The following is a 16,947-nucleotide window of genomic DNA, read 5'->3' as shown; positions in this document are numbered from 1 at the left end:
AGGAATATCTAGATCAAAATCTATACGATATTAAATTTTGAAAGAAAAACATACATTTTTTTGGATAAAGAGAAAAACATCATAGCATGTGATTCATACCACATGTACAATATTGACAATAAGGATAGTAAAAGAATGGATCTCTACTATGTGAAACTCTTGAAATTATAAGTTAATCTCAGTTTTATCCTTAATAATTATTTAACTATTTACTTGAAGTTTTAATCTGCTACTTTAGCATGTATCCTATGGTTATGGATGATCCAGTCTATGGAATATAACTAGTAAAGCGACTGATTAGAATGAATAGATTCTAGTTTAAAAGGAACATTAAATAGATTTATATATTTTGATGTTATTGACTGGTCGATCCATTTTTGTTATATATAAAAATGATTGTGAATATTGAATATGGAACATGTTTTTGACATAATAGTCGTTATGAGAGATTAGAGATGTTCATATTGATGTAAATACATAAGAGTCATTATAAAGGATTAGAGATGTTCATATTGATGTAAATGAAGATTATTTAATCTGGGTAAATAGCAAGACATTGATATCTCTAAGATAAAAGTTGCGTGCCATCGGAAGATTAGATATTTCCTAGATAACGGATATGCATCACCAGGAGAGAGGCTATATGTTATTATGAGAGTGTCTTTGATTCATTTGGAAGAGCGACTAAGTAAAATGTAACAACTTTGTTAGTATTAATCGTTCAGAGAGCGGCTATATAAAGTGTAATAATCTTTATAGCGAATATCTCTCAGTGTGCCTGTTGTCGCACGAACCATTTTTTCTAAGTATGGATTAGATGTTCTAATATGGTCTTTGTGACTAAACTCTTATATAATTTATGTAACTTATTTAATCTTTGTGACTAACTAGTCTTAGTAATTTATCTTGGACAAATGGGAGATGTAGGAAATGAAAACGTGTGCATGCCCACATTGCCGACTTTCTTTGGGACAAAATATTCCTTTTACCCTTGGGATAATTCTCATTATAAAGGAGCGTCCAAGGGTGGTTCGAGAGGTTCAAGATATGTGAGATTCGTTTTCATCATGTAGGGAGGAACATCCAGAACGAAAAGGGACTTGATTTGTAGATCTTGCGCAAAGATTCATCTTTGTATTCTTCACGTCGACGATAATCACCCCTCTCCAAATTCCGCATCCATAAGATATGATTTAATTGTTCGGTACAATTCTATTATAATTCCGACAGTTCGGGAGAGAGCCAAATATCTCACGAGTGGCTCGTTGGGGACTATAATTAAGGCTATCAGTAAGTACCTATTCTTGCTATTACACAAACAATATAGATCATGGCTCCCTATCCATTTTCATGTCCTCTGTTTTCTTCCATTACTTAACAAGTAACTTTCAATCTTGGCAGAGAGAGAGAGAATCTTATTGCTTTTAATTATGGTTGGACAGTCAGAATACATTTTTCTTTAGCTGGTAGCATCATATTCATTGATCACAATGCATTTTATGAAATTGTTAGTGGCTCCTCCTTCATATTTTGACTTGATATGTTCTATTTGACATGGTTTTCTTGTTTAAATGTCATGAATTACACGTTCGATCTACATAACTTCCAAATTTGCGCACAAGGTTTCTTGAGCTGTTACTAGATGACAACTTTGCTATTTGCCTTGTCATCTTTCTTCCCCATCAATTTGCACCTTTTAATTTTTCATAGTATCACACCATCTTCTAGATTTACTATGCTATATAGCTAATCTATTCTCATTGTCCTGTTTATTTCAGCTTTTCAGTGATGGATTTTCCTTGCTGTCAAAGAAGTCTCCTTGCTTGACCAAGGAAACGATGTCAAACAATGCATATTTCAAATGGAGCAGACGAATATACCACCGCAACTGTGATTTATGTGGAGTTCATTATGTATTTTCTACTTTGACCAAACAAATTTTACTAGTTTTCCTAACTCCTAAGTTCATGAGTTGAGTTTTTACTCAGTACCATCCAAATATTTTTGCTTTAAACTGACCAGAATATAATTCAGTTTTATGGAACAGACAAGGTAAATAAACTGTCATGACTTTTGTTTCTGTTATTGTGGATTCATCTGCATTCCTCCTGTATCAAAACATTTTTCAGAGATCTCCATGATCATTACCTGAAACAAGATAATCTATCGAACTACTGATTTGCAATGAATGCAGTATGTGGATGAAATCCACCTCAACTGTTCTCCCCGTCTTCAACCATATGTTACTATGAGATATTATGAAACATTGTTTCATTACAGTTTTTAGTTACTAGATGCTACTTTAGAGATTTTGCAAGAGGCTGTCAAACAATAAAAGTTGGTTCTAAAAATTGATAGTACTGTTCTGGTCAATGACACTAGAATTTATAATCTTAATAGAGTCACTACAAGACCATAACTATTTTGATGTCTAGTTATTTGGAAGTAGATGTCCAGAAAAACATTGAAATTTGATGGTGAAACCTTGTAGGAATTCAAACACTTTAGATCTAAAATCAAGATTTCAAAAAAAAGTTGATTTCCATTGAAGGGATATTAGATGAATTCAGAAGATTGCTAGTTTCATCGTATTATTTTCTTATTTTATTAAAAAATTGAACTCTTTATCAACTAATTTTGATAAAACCCAAAATAAAATTACTTTAATATTATTTTTTCTTTTCACACTAATTTTTTTTTAATAATTTTCTCTAATTATTCTATATAAAAAAAATATACATTGTCATTATTCTCTTTAACCTCATGTCTTAGGATTAGCAACACCACAAGCGAAGAAGTTTTTATAAATACCTCATGCCAACGACGTTAGAAAGCATATCTTTCTTAATTTTTTTGACTATGATCAAGTGTTATATTAAATTAATTTTTTATAAGGGAGAATTCATTACCATAGTTTGTTATTGGGATTCTCGAATGTCACTTTTGTATTGGACTACTATATGGATCTGACGTACCCTTATCAAATCTAATTTATAGGCCTCGATGTTAATTTAATGACATGTATTCATATATTATATTACACATACAACACACGTGAATAGTAAAATTAATAATTTTATCATAAAAGGATTTACTAAGAGACAATCAAATTAAAAAAGAAATTTGGAAAAAGAAGTTAAATGACATGAAAGATAGAATAATCTACAAAGAGGAAGAAAATGCTAACCAGCCAAGAGAAAGGAGACATGATTTGCCACCTGATTTATTCTTCAAGTTTTGTGAGACTTAAGCTACCTTAACACTTCTATATTGCAGTCAACCTTCAAGTCTCTCCTAACTCAATTATTCTGAACTAATCACCACATCCTAAAAAATGGTTGAAGATAATAACTTTAAGACTCCTTTAAAAATGGAAAGTTAATAATTATGCAAATGAGAAATGTAGCAAATTTTGATCAAAGTTAGCTTTGCTACCTCCATCATCAGTAAGTTTGGATATTACTCAAGATGCCACTCATTATAAACAGCAAGTATTGAAGTTGTTAAAATTTCTTATTATGGAAATCTATGAATAGGGTACTGGCACTTCTTTGTCTTTGGTTCCTGTATTTGCTTTATGGAGAAATTCATCTATTAGGTTCCTGCATTGTTGTCCCTGCCATCTTTGATATAAAAAAACATTGTGTATTTAGAGAGCCTCTACAATAATGAAGGTACTGATCAGAATATTTTTCGTGACTCGTGAATTTTCTCCTACTTTACATCTCAAGAAGACGGATATGATGATTCTAAAATCTGTGATTTTGTATGTATCTATGGATAATCAGGTAGAATTATATCCTTTTCTTATTCTTAAAGATATTAAATGTGCAAATATTTTGGTCGATGCAAGTGGATCAGTGAAGCTTGCTGACTTTGGCTTGGCAAAAGAGGTCTCTCTTTTCTTGATCTTCGAAGTTGATGAGTATTAAGGGCAATTAGTTTGTTATTCTAATAATGTTGTTGAACCTTCAAGAATCTAAGTTTAACTGGGCAAAATCTTGAAAACTGTGTACAATATTGTCGTTAGTGCCACATAATTTAACAAAGTAGCATACCGTCGTCCTTTTGTGCCACATAATTTAACTATTTCCGTGACAATTTGGCAATATTGTCGTTAGTTCAAGAACATTCTGTGATTTACTGATGAATTTGGAATGATTTTATATATACAGTTAACCTATATATATTAAACTCATTTTAATTTCCCTTTAGCTTTACCATGAAATATCCGGCTTTAAGAAAAAAAAATACATAAGTTGCTCATAAGGTGTGCATCATAAGATAGACTAACAAAATATAGAGTAAAATATTAACTTACACATCCAATGGCTCACACCTTGTGAGCACCAAGTATATTTTCTTTATTTTTTTTTTTAGAATTTAGAATTTAGAATTTATATTATAATATTTAAGCTATAGAAATTAAAAAAAATACACAGGGTACTCACAAGATGAGCAACATGGGTATATAGGATAACATTCCTCATATACATGTATATATATATATAATTAGTTACTTTACTCACTCATTTATAAGCAACTCATATGATAATTTGACTAGTATTATTTATTTTTAGGGTTTAAAGATGAGATTTTGTCCAAATCTAATTTTCAATTCACACATAAAGGAAGTGAGAATTTAAAATGAAAAAAGAAAATTTTAATAGCAGGCGCTCATGGGTTGTCCATAAATGGATGAGTAGGCTAATAACATATATATATATATATATATATATATAGCGATGATATACTCCTCACCTCAATTTTTTTTTTTTTTTTTAAATTTACTTTTCCTTTTCGTAAGCGATGAAACTAAGTTTTCCCTCATAATGCTCCGTCCCTCACCGCACAATGCTCCATCCCTCATCATCTGGCTCTCGGTCCCTTGTCGTGACCGCTCCATCCCTCGCCAAGACAAAGGAAATGAGAATTTAAAATGAAAAAGAAAATTTTAATAGCAGGTGCTCATGGGTTATCCATAAATGGATGAGTAGACTAATAACATGATTTTATATATATATATATATATATATATATATATATATATATATATATATATACTGCTCATCCATACATGTACGCCTGTGGCCACTTGCCACCGTGGCATATCCTAATCAATTTTTTTTGTTTTTAAAATTTACTTTTCCTTTTAGTGAGCGACGAAACTAGGTTTTCCCTCGCAATGCTCCGTCTCTCGTCGCGCGATGCTCCATCCCTCATCATGCGACGCTCAGTCCCTTGTCGTGATCACTCTGTCCCTCGCCACAACCACTCCGTCATCTGTCCCTTACCACGACGCCGTCTCTGTCCTTTGTCACGAGCCTCTGTCCCCGTCCCTCACCGTGAGCCTCCCTCCCTCGCTGCGAGCTTCAATCCCTCATTGCTAGCCTTTGTCCCTTGCCACGAGGCTCCGTTGCTCATCTAATTTTGGGTACCTTGAGCTCCAATTTTTAAAAATAAAAAAATGACTATGATATGCCACGGTAGTAGGTACCCATAGACGCGCATATATGAGTGAGCAGCATATCATCGCTATATATAGAGAGAGATTTGTTATGGTGTGCACCTCACTTTCGCGAATGCGCTGCAAGACTAAGTCAGTCGAGACACTCAAAAGTGATTCGGGCACCCCGATTCCAACTCACTCGAGACACCTAGATTACTTCTAGGTGCCCCGACTCACTCAGTCGCGCAACACAGTCGTGGAAAGAAGGTGAGTAGAATATTAAGACTATATATATTTGATACCATGCACACTTGACACTACAGGCACACCCCATGAGCACTTAAATTTTTTTTCGATTAAATTTTTTTTTTTTGCTTAATGCTATAACCTAACCCTTAAACCATAAGGTAAAAACTTATTAGCATAACCAAGAGCTTAAAAAAAATAAGTAAAGAAAAAAAAATCAATGTTTCGATGATTCACTATGTCGCCCACGAGTGTCACTCATGAACGTCACCCACGGATGTCGCCCATGCTATATATATATATATATATATATATATATATATATATATATATATAATCATGATACCTTGTGTGACTTGTTGTCCGTGCGAGTGCGCAATAGGTACTCGAGGCACATGGAATTGATCCAAGCGCCCTAAGCATTTTTTTTCTTGTTGATGAGAATTTTTTTTTAAAAAAATCACATTTCATTAAATCTTAAACTCTAAATATACATAATATCCTGTGAATAACTAAAAAATTTTAGTGTTAATTTTTTTTTAGCTTGAACACTATAACTCAACCCTTTAATCCTAGAAGTAAATTTAATTGATTTAACCCCGAAGCTAAAAAAAAATATTATTAGACGCCTAAATATATATCTCATGAGCCTCTAAAATTTTTTAGTGTTATTTTTTTTACTTGAACACTATAACTCAATCTTGAAATTCTAATTGACTTAACTTCGAAACTAAAAAAAATACGACAATTTACCAAAAGGTGTGCCTTGGATATTGTATTTACCAAAAGGCGCATCTGTCACGCCCAGAGGAGTCCCTGTCCGAAGAAATTTCGGCAGCATCTCCCCTGTACAGCGGACAATCTGAAACTTTTCTACATCTCATATACCTCAGCCACAGGCGGCTGGAATAATAACAATAAATAAAAACACATTCCAGACCATCCAGCGGTTATATAAAATCGAAAAGTACTAATACTCGACTCAAAAACCACCTATTCGACTACAAAAGCTCAAAAGCGAACTCACCTCTTAGTCAGTCCAGTATTGAGTAAATCGAATCGTACGAAAGTCCATCAGCGGAAAGATTCCATCTGATATCCGTATGTAAAGTCAAACAAAACTAAAAGCAAAGTCGATGGCGGAAGCTAAAATAAAACAACAACTCGAAAACCGGTAGGAGGTAGCTACGTCTTTGTGGGGACCAGCGGTTGGAACTCCTCTGGCGGCGTCGACACGAAATAACAACAATAAAGGCGGGGTGAGTCCGACACTCGGCAGTCAATTGATATGCAAAGTAAAGAAACAACACCTAGCACTAATCATGCGTCTCACGATAAGAAAGATAAAAATGCATCCGAGTAAGCAGGAGAATCTTCTAACCAGTCTGAGTATAAGGTCGAGCGATCAAGTGGTATAGGGATCTGTGTGCATGTATCGACATAGGTATCGAACAATATGCGGCGTATAAATGCGTGACCCGCGAACCAGCAATAAACATCGTGCGTATGATGCGATGATCGTCTGGTCACCCCGGCGATCGATCATCGTACAAAGTGAGGCCGGTGGGTAGGGTGACAATGTGCCTCTGTCGTCACTACTCACGATGGTGGCCAGGTGGGCGGGATCTTTGTCGAGTACACTATCCTCTACCCCAATCGTAGATGGGGGCCTTGATGCTCTCGACTCCGGTACGCGAGAGGAGGAATCCCTGTAGGATAACTCGTTGTGTCACACACCGTGGCGGACCAGCGGTGCTAACGAGTCCTATTGTTGGTGCGACCTTGGGTCGAGTTGACTGGTTGACCGGCTCGAGTTGACTTGACTCGGGTTGTATTTTGATGTTTGACTTGGGAAGATTGTTGATGCGACTTTAGGTCGAGATTGACCTAGTTGAGTTGCGTGTTGATGTTTGACACTCGTGAGAGAGTTATTCTTGATATGGGACGAGAATAGATGTTTGGGAGATTGTGGAAGCTGCATAGTAGTCGAGGTTGACTGGTTGACTGATTCGGGAAAAAGTCAGTATGGAGACTTGCGGCGGAAAAGTCAGCGAGGAGCTTGGCGGGAAAAAGTCAGCAGGGAGCTTGGCGCGTGGGAAAGTCTAGCTGGATGTTAGGCGTGTGGAAAGTCACGGTGAGTGAAGCCAGGCGTGGGAAAAATCTAGCGGGATGTTAGGCGGTTGGAAAGTTACAGTGAGTGAAACAGGCGAGGAAAATCCGGATGGATCGGGATGATCGGACTTACGGTGTTGGAAAGTCAGTAGGTCGAGGTGATCGGATACTTGGCACGAAGAGGAAAATCGGATGGATCGGGGATGATCGGACGTCGGTGTGGAAAAGTCAGTAGGTCGAAGATTGGCCGGACACTTGTGGAGAGTCTTAGCGGTCGAGGTGGCCGGATGTTAGCGTGATATACCAACAGTCGAGTTGACGGATGTTGGCTTGGAGACTTGGGACTTGGTTTGGGCAAAACGAGCTCGGATCGATCTGAGCCGATCGGTGTCTGATTGGTATCGATCGGTGCGGTGACCGTCGGATAACAACAAGCGATCGTGGTTACGTAGGCTTCTTGATCGATGCAGGGACGTCGGCATGGGTTGATCGGTCCGGGACGATCGGGGGCCGAGTGGGATCGGTCCGAGGACGATCAGATTCTGCTGAGAGTTGGCGACTCTCGTGAAGCCTTCGATCGATGCGGGGACCCGATCGGTAGTTGATCGGTCCCCGGCCGTCGAGCGCGATCGCGGAGTTCGGGAGAAAGCGGCGATCGATGCGTGAGCCGATCGAGCTCTGATCGGTCCGCGACCGATCGGTGGCGATCCTTCCTCCACGGGTGCGGACCGATCGAGTTCGACCAACGGCTAGTTTCTCATTGTCTTCTTCGCGGTATAAAGGGTGAGGCATCTTACGTGCGAAAACTCTTCTTCCTCCTTCCTGTTGCTAAGTCTCTTTGTGCTTGAGTTTTGTTGAGCTCGTCAAAGCTTCGCGTGAGCTTCCCGATTGGAGCAGTGCTGCTGTTAGAGTTTTTGAAGCTGCTTCATCCGGCACTCGACGAGAAAGCAAATTGGTAGAGTGCTTGTGTATTCTTATTGTATTTCTTGCTTACTCTTTGTTCTTGTACTCTTTGTTTCTTTGCAGGAGTTGCAGTTTCTCCACCCACAAGGAGTATATTGTATTAGCAGGTTCTCCGGGGACTCATCCGACGGATTGAGTGGACTCGTCCACCTTACGGACATGCCGAGGAGTAGGAGCCCTAATCTCGAACCTCGTTACATCCTCGTGTTAAGGTTTGGTTTCTTCTCTTTCGTTTCTTTGTATTTTCATTGTATTGAATTGTAGGAAAGAAGCGAGAGATTTAAGGTTGTATTCACCCCTCTCTGGCGTCTGAAGGATCCTAACAAGTGGTATCGGAGCAAGGGCGCTCTTCGTCGGATCGACACCCGTGGGAGCAAAGCTAGAGATGGATCGATTCGGAGAAGACATCACGATTCCACCCTTCTGCAATGACTTCACGTATTGGAAGGTAAGGATGATGTATTTTCTTAGGACTAATATGTTGAACGGTTTTGTGTACAAGGTTTTCTCCTCGATGGATAAAGAAGGAGAGCCTCTGCAGAAGAAGCAGTGGACGAAGGAACAAGTCCACGATCCACGATCAACAATGAGGTAACTAAAACAATTGAATTTTCATTACCTTACTAATATTTTGTGTAAGATAGGTAAATACAACAATGCCAAGGAATTGTGGGATAACTTGGCGAAGTACCGTGAGGAGAGCTCCACTTCAAGCCATGAAGAGGAGCGAATTGGGAGTTGAGGGCTACTCGACATCCGAGGAAGAAGAGGAGGAGAGTTCCTCTTGCTCGAGTTCGAGCAAGAAGAGGAAGTTTCCACCTCAGGAAGGGTTGAAGAAGAAGCTCGTCTCCGTCCACAACCCTAGGTAACTCGAACACCGTGATTTCAAGCAAATTACACATAATGTGTTTTGAGTGTAGGAAACATGGGCACTTCTGAGTAAGTGTCGAGGAGGTTAGGAGACTCCCAGGCACGAAAGTCGAGGGAGGCGGGGTCCGACCTGTGAGGCAAGAAGCACGTGGTGTGCTTCAGTCTGGCGAAGGGGACATTATCGGTCGATGTCGAGGAGGAGCAACCTCGCGAGACGAGGGATGCCATCGATAGGGGGCTAAGGCGAACCACAAGGTGCCTTTAAGGCACCTATTGCAGATTGAATAAGAAACATGCTAGTAGTTTTATTCTATTGCAAATAATGATGAGCGTGTTAACACTAGAAATCAACACGTGCTTGGGTGCTAAACATGTTAGCTTGGGTAAGGATAACACTAGAAATACCAACCCTAGGTTTAACGCTTCCAAAATTAAGGAAAACCTGGGTAGAAATCCCAAAAGACTAGACATATGCCTAGGAATAGAGAAAATGACAAATTAAAACTTGAGGTATGAGAGGAAAATCAAGTCTTGAGGTCGAGACTTGATAATTTAAAAGGCTCTTAAAAACATGGAGAAGTCGTCTCTAGGGTTTGGGTGAAAACGATGTCGAGACGAAAGGGTTTGGTCATGAACACTAAGTCCCAATAGTCGAGCCCTTATCACGATGTTCCGTTCGATTATGGAGCAAAACCTAGGGCTAGGAAGATCACGAGGGAAGTCACCCCTATGGTTGACCTTGATGAGACCCAAATGACCAAGGCTTCAAAGCCTAAGAGGGTCGTTAGGAGGGTTGCTAGGGAAGTTATCCTAGTGAATATTTAGTGAACGATGAGCTCTAATAGGTATTGGGTTCCTAGGAGCATTTTCTTAGAAGGGTTAGAGTGTCAACTCGATAAGAAGGGTAGTTAACCTAACTTTGAGGAAATTGACACTCGAGGAGCATTTTAAGGTTTTGGGAACCTTTGAAAATGAAATGGAATAATCTTTGTCATTCACTCCTTGGAAGAGTAAGTTGTGCCAAAGTGAGAATATATTAATCTTACTTTAAATTGACACAATTTGGAAAAACCTAGAGAAATATCAAATTGGGATTTTGATATTCTCTTAGGTAATCAAGGCAATCCGGGCCTTAACTTAGAAGTGCTACTCGTGTAGAATTTTAAATGGTATAAATCAAACAAGAGATCAAGAAATGTCAATTTGGGTTTTGACATTTTCTTGGAGCACTTTGGGCAATCTAGGATTAGAATTTAAGTTAGCTAAGTGATTAAGGATACTTAGATAGATAATCTAGGTATTTTATTTGTGTTAACTTACCATGGTTGTTTGCCATATGCCATGTCATGACATCATATTTAATTTATGATCATTTGAAATGCCATGATAATGCTTAGGTTATTATATGTCATGTGTTAGTTTAGTTTGAACTTTATGCCATGACATTGGCACATGTTTTTACTTATGATATCATTATATGCCATGTCATCATCTCTTGCATTATAATCAATAAAATTGATTTAAGGATGACAAGCATAATTTGATATTGAGATCAATTGATGTTTAGAAAATGCGTGAGAACTTATCTAAGATAACCTAAACCCGTATCTCACATCAAAATTGACTTGGATGTGTTTGATACACTTTAGATGTGTGTGAGATATTAGGATCATGAGTTAGGATCAAGGTGCATAGGTCTTGTACCTAGATGAGCCTAATTCGAAATGAAGGATCGTAGGGAAAGCTTGTGTACAAGTCGTGTACATTTAGCCCTAAGATTATGGTCCTAAATTGAATGGTTTTAAAAGAATTTTAAAATTGATTTGAAAAACCTTGATGAAGCTTTCGTAGTGATAGCATTCATCGTTGAACATTGTGATCTGAAGTTGACTTAACTTTGAACTATTTCAAAGCTTTTGAATTTTGTATCAAGATTGAAAAATGGAAACTATTTTCATAGAAAACTATTTTTCCATGATAGTGTATGTTATGAGGAATGTATCCTCAAAATTTCACGATTTTTGGAATTTTCTGGAATTTATTAGGAGTTTCTGAATTTCCGGAAGGGGAAATCAGAAATTCTGATTTCGATGGCTGGATCGGTCCGGGGACCGATCCATGGGGTTCCTGATCGGTCTGGGGACCGATCAGTGTGTGCCAGTGTCTGATTTTCAGCTGTTGGTCTGAAATTTCAACTGGAAGTTGGGTTTTGTGGATTTCTAAAGGTTTGAAACTCTCCAAGACATTGTTGGTGCGATGGTCGGGGAGTTGACCTTTAGGGGAGTTTTACCTAATTGTCAAGGGGAGTTGACTTTTAGGGGGAGTTTTTACTCTTAAAGACTTGAGTGATATGGAATTATCACTAAGTTGGTTGTTGAGTTTAGTATCAAGGGGGAAATTAAGAGTTTCAATGAAAGGTATGGGACTTTCATTAGGAAGAAACTCTTGACCTTGATATCCTCCTTTTCTTTTTGATGTGTGTCAAAAAGGGGAGAGTGTTCATTGGAGAATTATTGAAGAACCCAAGCTAGGTTATCGGGTTAACCTAAGCTAGGGGAAGAATGTCAAGGAATGTTCGAGGAAGAACATTGGAATACTTTTTGATGTGTGTCAAAAAGGGGGAGAATTATTGGAGAACCCAAGTTAGGTTATCGGGTTAACCTAAGGGGAGAATGTCCAGAGAATGTTCAAGGAAAGAACATTGGACATTGGAAGATGGTTGGAAAACCTAAGTTAGGTTATCGGGTTAACCAAACTTGATTATGGTTTTGTCAAACATCAAAAAGGGGGAGATTGTTGGTGCAACCTTAGGTCAAGGTTGACCTGGTTGACCCGACTCGAGTTGACTTGACTCGAGTTGTATTTTGATGTTTGACTTGGGAAGATTGTTGATGCGACTTTGGTCGAGATTGACCTAGTTGAGTTGCGTGTTGATGTTGACACTCGTGAGAGAGTTATTCTTGATATGGGACGAGAATAGATGTTTGGGAGATTGTAGGTCTGTTAGTAGGTCGAGGTTGACACAGTTGACTTGATTAGGAAAAAGTCAAGTATGGAGACTTGTGACGGAAAAGTCAGCGGGGAGCTTGCGCGGGAAGAATCAGCGAGGAGCTTGGCGCGTGGGAGAAAGTCTGGCAGGATGTTAGGCGGTGTGGAAAGTCTGGTGAGTGAAGCGAGCGGTGGGAAAGTCTAACGGGATGTTAGGCGGTTGGAAAGTTCAGTGGTGAAGGCAAGGGAAAATCCGGATGGATCGGGGATGATCGGACTTACGGTGTTGGAAAGTCAGTAGGTCGAGAGTGATCGGATACTTGGCGAAGGAAAATCCGGATGGATCGGGGATGATCGGACGTCGGTGTGGAAAAGTCAGTAGGTCGAAGGTTGGCCGGACATGATGGAAGTCTTAGCGGTCGAGGTGGCCGGATGCTAGCGTGATATAAGGAGTCGAGGTTGACGGATGTTGGCTAGGAGACTTGGGACTTGGTTTGGGCGAAAACCAAGCTGCGGATCGATGCGGACCGATCGATGTCTGATTGGGTATCGATCGGTGCGGTGGCCGTCGGATAACAACGAAGCGATCGTGGTTACGTGGGCTGCGATCGGTGCGAGGGACCGATCGGCATGGAACTGATCGGTCCGGGACCGATCGGGGCGAGAGTGGGATCGGTCCGAGGACCGATCAGTTCCACGAGAGTTGGGCGACTCTGCGTGAAGCCTCCCGATCGATGCGGGACCCGATCGGCTGTCGGTCCCCACGGCCGTCGAGCGCGATAGCGGAGTTCGGGAGGCGGCGATCGGTGAACGGTCGGGCACCTCTGATCGGTCCCGGGCCGTCTGGCGATCACTTCCTCCGATCGGTCTGCGGACCGATCGAGGGAAGGTTAACTTCTGGCTAGTTCTCATTGTCTTCTTGGCGGTATAAAGGGTCGAGGCGTCTTACGCGAAAACTCTTCTTCCTCCTTCCTGTTGCTAAGTCTTTGTGCTTGAGTTTTGTTGAGCTCGTCAAGCTTGCGTGAGCTTCCCGCTGGGCATTCCTTCTTGTTAGAGTTTTATGTTTCTATTCTTCATCGGACTGAGAAAACTAGATTGGTGCTTGTGTATTCTTATTGTATTTCTTGCTTACTCTTTGTTCTTGTACTCTTTGTTTTCATTGAACGTTTGTGAGTTTCTCCACCCTGAGGAGTATATTGTATTAATGGTTCTCAGGGACTCGTCAACGGAGTTGTTGGACTCGTCCACATACGGACCTAGGGAGTAGGGCCAATCTCGAACCTCGTTACATCCTCGTGTTAAGGTTTGGTTTTCTTCTCTTTCGTTTCTTTGTATTTTCCATTGCACATTATCAGGAAGAAGTGAGATTGGGGTCATTATTCACCCCTCTCTAGCGAAGGATCTACAATCACTGATTCTACTGAATCGACCACTAACCCATGGTGGTGGTGTGTGCGAGATCCATGTAATGGTGTGCTCAGCAATAATGGGCGGACTATCGTGAAGCAATCATCAAATGATGCATGCGATAACCATATAAACATCGACCTAATCCGTATATATGAAAAGTACCCTAGGTCGTGAATCATATCGAATCAAAGGTACAGGTATAAAAACCTAGGTCCCGAACATGGTGAAGCATGGTATATCACTACCCGTATAAGCATGTATAGACAGGTAAAGTATACATGGGATGCAAAACAAATCAATCAATCAAACATGTATCAAGATTTGGGTAGTGATTAACCGAAACAGATAAGAAACACAATTGATGCAATATGTTAATTTCATTACTAAGCATATCAAAGACAAAAAGTCAAAAGTACCCGCCTCCGAAAATAGAAAGGTCCAATCTGACTCCGAGATACTCGTCTCGCGTCAAAGTCCTGTGTTAAATCGCACAGTTTAGCTAATTTAATCATAAATAAATAGCTAAACTAATTTCTAATCCACTAACCAGTTAGGGTTAGTTTCATTAACCCCAACTACACCGTTATACAACTTCTAAACCTAAATCAATATTTATTGCTAACACAACTAGCAACAATCTAACACAAAGATCAAAACCGTAAACCTTACCTCAATTCAACCGGATCAAGAAGGAGGAAGTGGTGATCGACCACAGCTACTTTCCGCAGCAAACAACCTACTGTTGATGCTGGAACCAAGCAAATCCACAGATCTCAACAGAATGGAATAGAATCTCCTCTCTGCTGGATTCTTCCCTACCATTCGGATCAAGGTGAGATCAAGAACACCACAGAACATCATAGTAACCAAAACTCACCTCACTGATCTCAACCATGCATACCCAATTCTATGCTAAATCCCTTCCTCCCCAAGGCTCGGCAGAAGGCTCGGCAGTGTACTGCGGGGTGACGCCGTGAGATGAGTGTCGCGGCTGAGCACAGAAGAAAAGGTCGGCACTGTGAGTTGTGGCCGGTGGTCGGCTGGCGTCACTGTGCTGGCCTCGTGCGGGAAGAGGACTCAACAGTGGCACGTCAAGGAAGAACTCAGCACCTAGGTCTCGGCTAGGGCAGAAGCGTTTGGGGATCGGCGCCAGCAGAGGAAAACGGTGGCCGGCACAAGGAAGCAGCCGAGAGGAGGCAGTGGCGTCGGCGAAGATGCTAGGGCACCAGGGTGTGAGGCACTGCTCCTTGCGTCGCCGGCGGCTGCACTAGGTCGGTGGCGGCGAAGCAAATCTCAGCGGCGGCACAACCCAATTAGGGCACGGCGTCGCTGTGGTGGTGGCAGAGGAGAGAAGAAGAGGAGAAAGCTTCGGGTGTGCGGCTCGGGATGAAGAAAATGAAAAGAAGAAGAAGAAACCGCAGCGCGGCGGTTTGGGCAGAGGAGAAGGTCGCGAGGGGGAAGAAGATATCGGGGAAGAGGAAAACGGCAAGGGAAAAAAAAATAAAGGAAATAAAGAAAATAAAAGAAAAAGGAATTGTAAATATAAACATTTCCTTACTTAAATGGGGTAGCCTAAACAGGCTTTTCCGGACCCCGTTTTATCCCCGTTAACTCGTCCGTACGAGCTCCGAAAAATTCCCGAAAAATTACCAAAAATTCCGGAAAATTCCTTTATTCATATTCGCCTATTTTCCGGTATTTTACAGCATCGTAGTTTGGTTTTTATCAAAAGGCGCAGTTTATTCATGTGAAATTCCCATTTTTAACCCTACCGCCAACGTCCCCTCCTTCGTTGTGAATTTCCAGGCATCCGACCCACAATTTGAATTATTTTGACTTTAAAATAATGTTGCGTTCATTTTTCTCCCTCCGTCTGTCAACTCGGCCATGCCTGGGTGTTCTTCGTAAGTCTCCAATTTCAGCTCTAATATTGTGGCGAAATCGTCCCCCTAGTGAAACCCTAAGTAATGTGTTCGTACCTTGATCAAGCGACATCTAGCATTTAGACCTTCTGATCCAACGTTTGCGAGGCTCAGGTGTAGGGTTTTAGGGTTTCCGTCAATAATCTTCTTTTATAATGGCGCAAAGAAAGGGATCCGGTGTATCGTCCTCTCCACTTCAATTATCTGTAAAGGTATCACCTTTTGAAACTCTGTTAATCTAAAACTCTGTGATTTTGAAAAGCTCAACGAGTATGATTTAAAAATTTTTAAATTTTTAAAATTTAGGGTTCAGTGGATGTTGGTTAGAAACTACACTGGAACAGTGTATTAGGTCACTTTAAAAGTTTTTTTCAAGCATCCACAAAGAAAGGAAAGCATCATGGATCTGTGATTTTACATGACCGACACATAGTAGTGATCAAACAGTCACCCTTTAGCATTTTTTTGGACATACAAGATATGCAGCATATCCGTGGTATTTTGGTCAATATATTTCAAAATTTGGATTCAAGTACTCAAACCTTCAAATTCTCAGGTATAATGTAATTTTATTACGAAGTAGTTGTATAGTAAAATCAAATATTTTGTAAAGGTGAATAATCTGGTCAGCTAATGGCAGTGATAGTGGGTTCTTATTGCAAACGAGAGGTTTTAGGCCTGATACGATATCGTATCAGGCCTAACATGATCTTGATACGATATCGTATCAGACCTAACGTGGGCCTGATACGATATCGTATCAGGCCCAGCGTGTGGCGAATACTTATGTATATGTTTGTAGATGTCAACTAATCATTTAACTTGGTCAGGCGTTCCGGTTGCCTTCACAAGAAGAGACGTTTCATTGCTCCTTGGTATTGCAAATCGAGGAGCTTCGATTCCGATCAATTCAAATAAAGCATGTGGTGACCTCTTTCTAACATACTTCTCAAACAAAAAAAGAAGCTACTAGATTAAGAATTGAGG

At 40.2% G+C, this 16,947-nt stretch overlaps 1 long non-coding RNA gene and 1 pseudogene across 1 annotated transcript; one reads left to right on the top strand and one right to left on the bottom strand.

The window, feature by feature from the left end:
• Positions 1-2,835: 2,835 nt before the first annotated feature.
• Positions 2,836-2,980, top strand: LOC121993283 (annotated as a pseudogene).
• An 11,477-nt stretch (positions 2,981-14,457) lies between these two features.
• Positions 14,458-15,519, bottom strand: LOC121988661. Its single transcript, XR_006114069.1, has 3 exons — positions 14,916-15,519; positions 14,708-14,853; positions 14,458-14,514 (listed from the first exon to the last, which is right to left on the bottom strand). It is a non-coding gene; the product is annotated as an uncharacterized LOC121988661 (long non-coding RNA).
• Positions 15,520-16,947: the final 1,428 nt, after the last annotated feature.

This window comes from Zingiber officinale, chromosome 6B (assembly GCF_018446385.1).
Source record: "Zingiber officinale cultivar Zhangliang chromosome 6B, Zo_v1.1, whole genome shotgun sequence".
NCBI lineage: Eukaryota > Viridiplantae > Streptophyta > Magnoliopsida > Zingiberales > Zingiberaceae > Zingiber > Zingiber officinale.
Note: the sequence above shows the minus strand (reverse complement) of the source record. Positions and strands in the feature narration are given on the sequence as shown.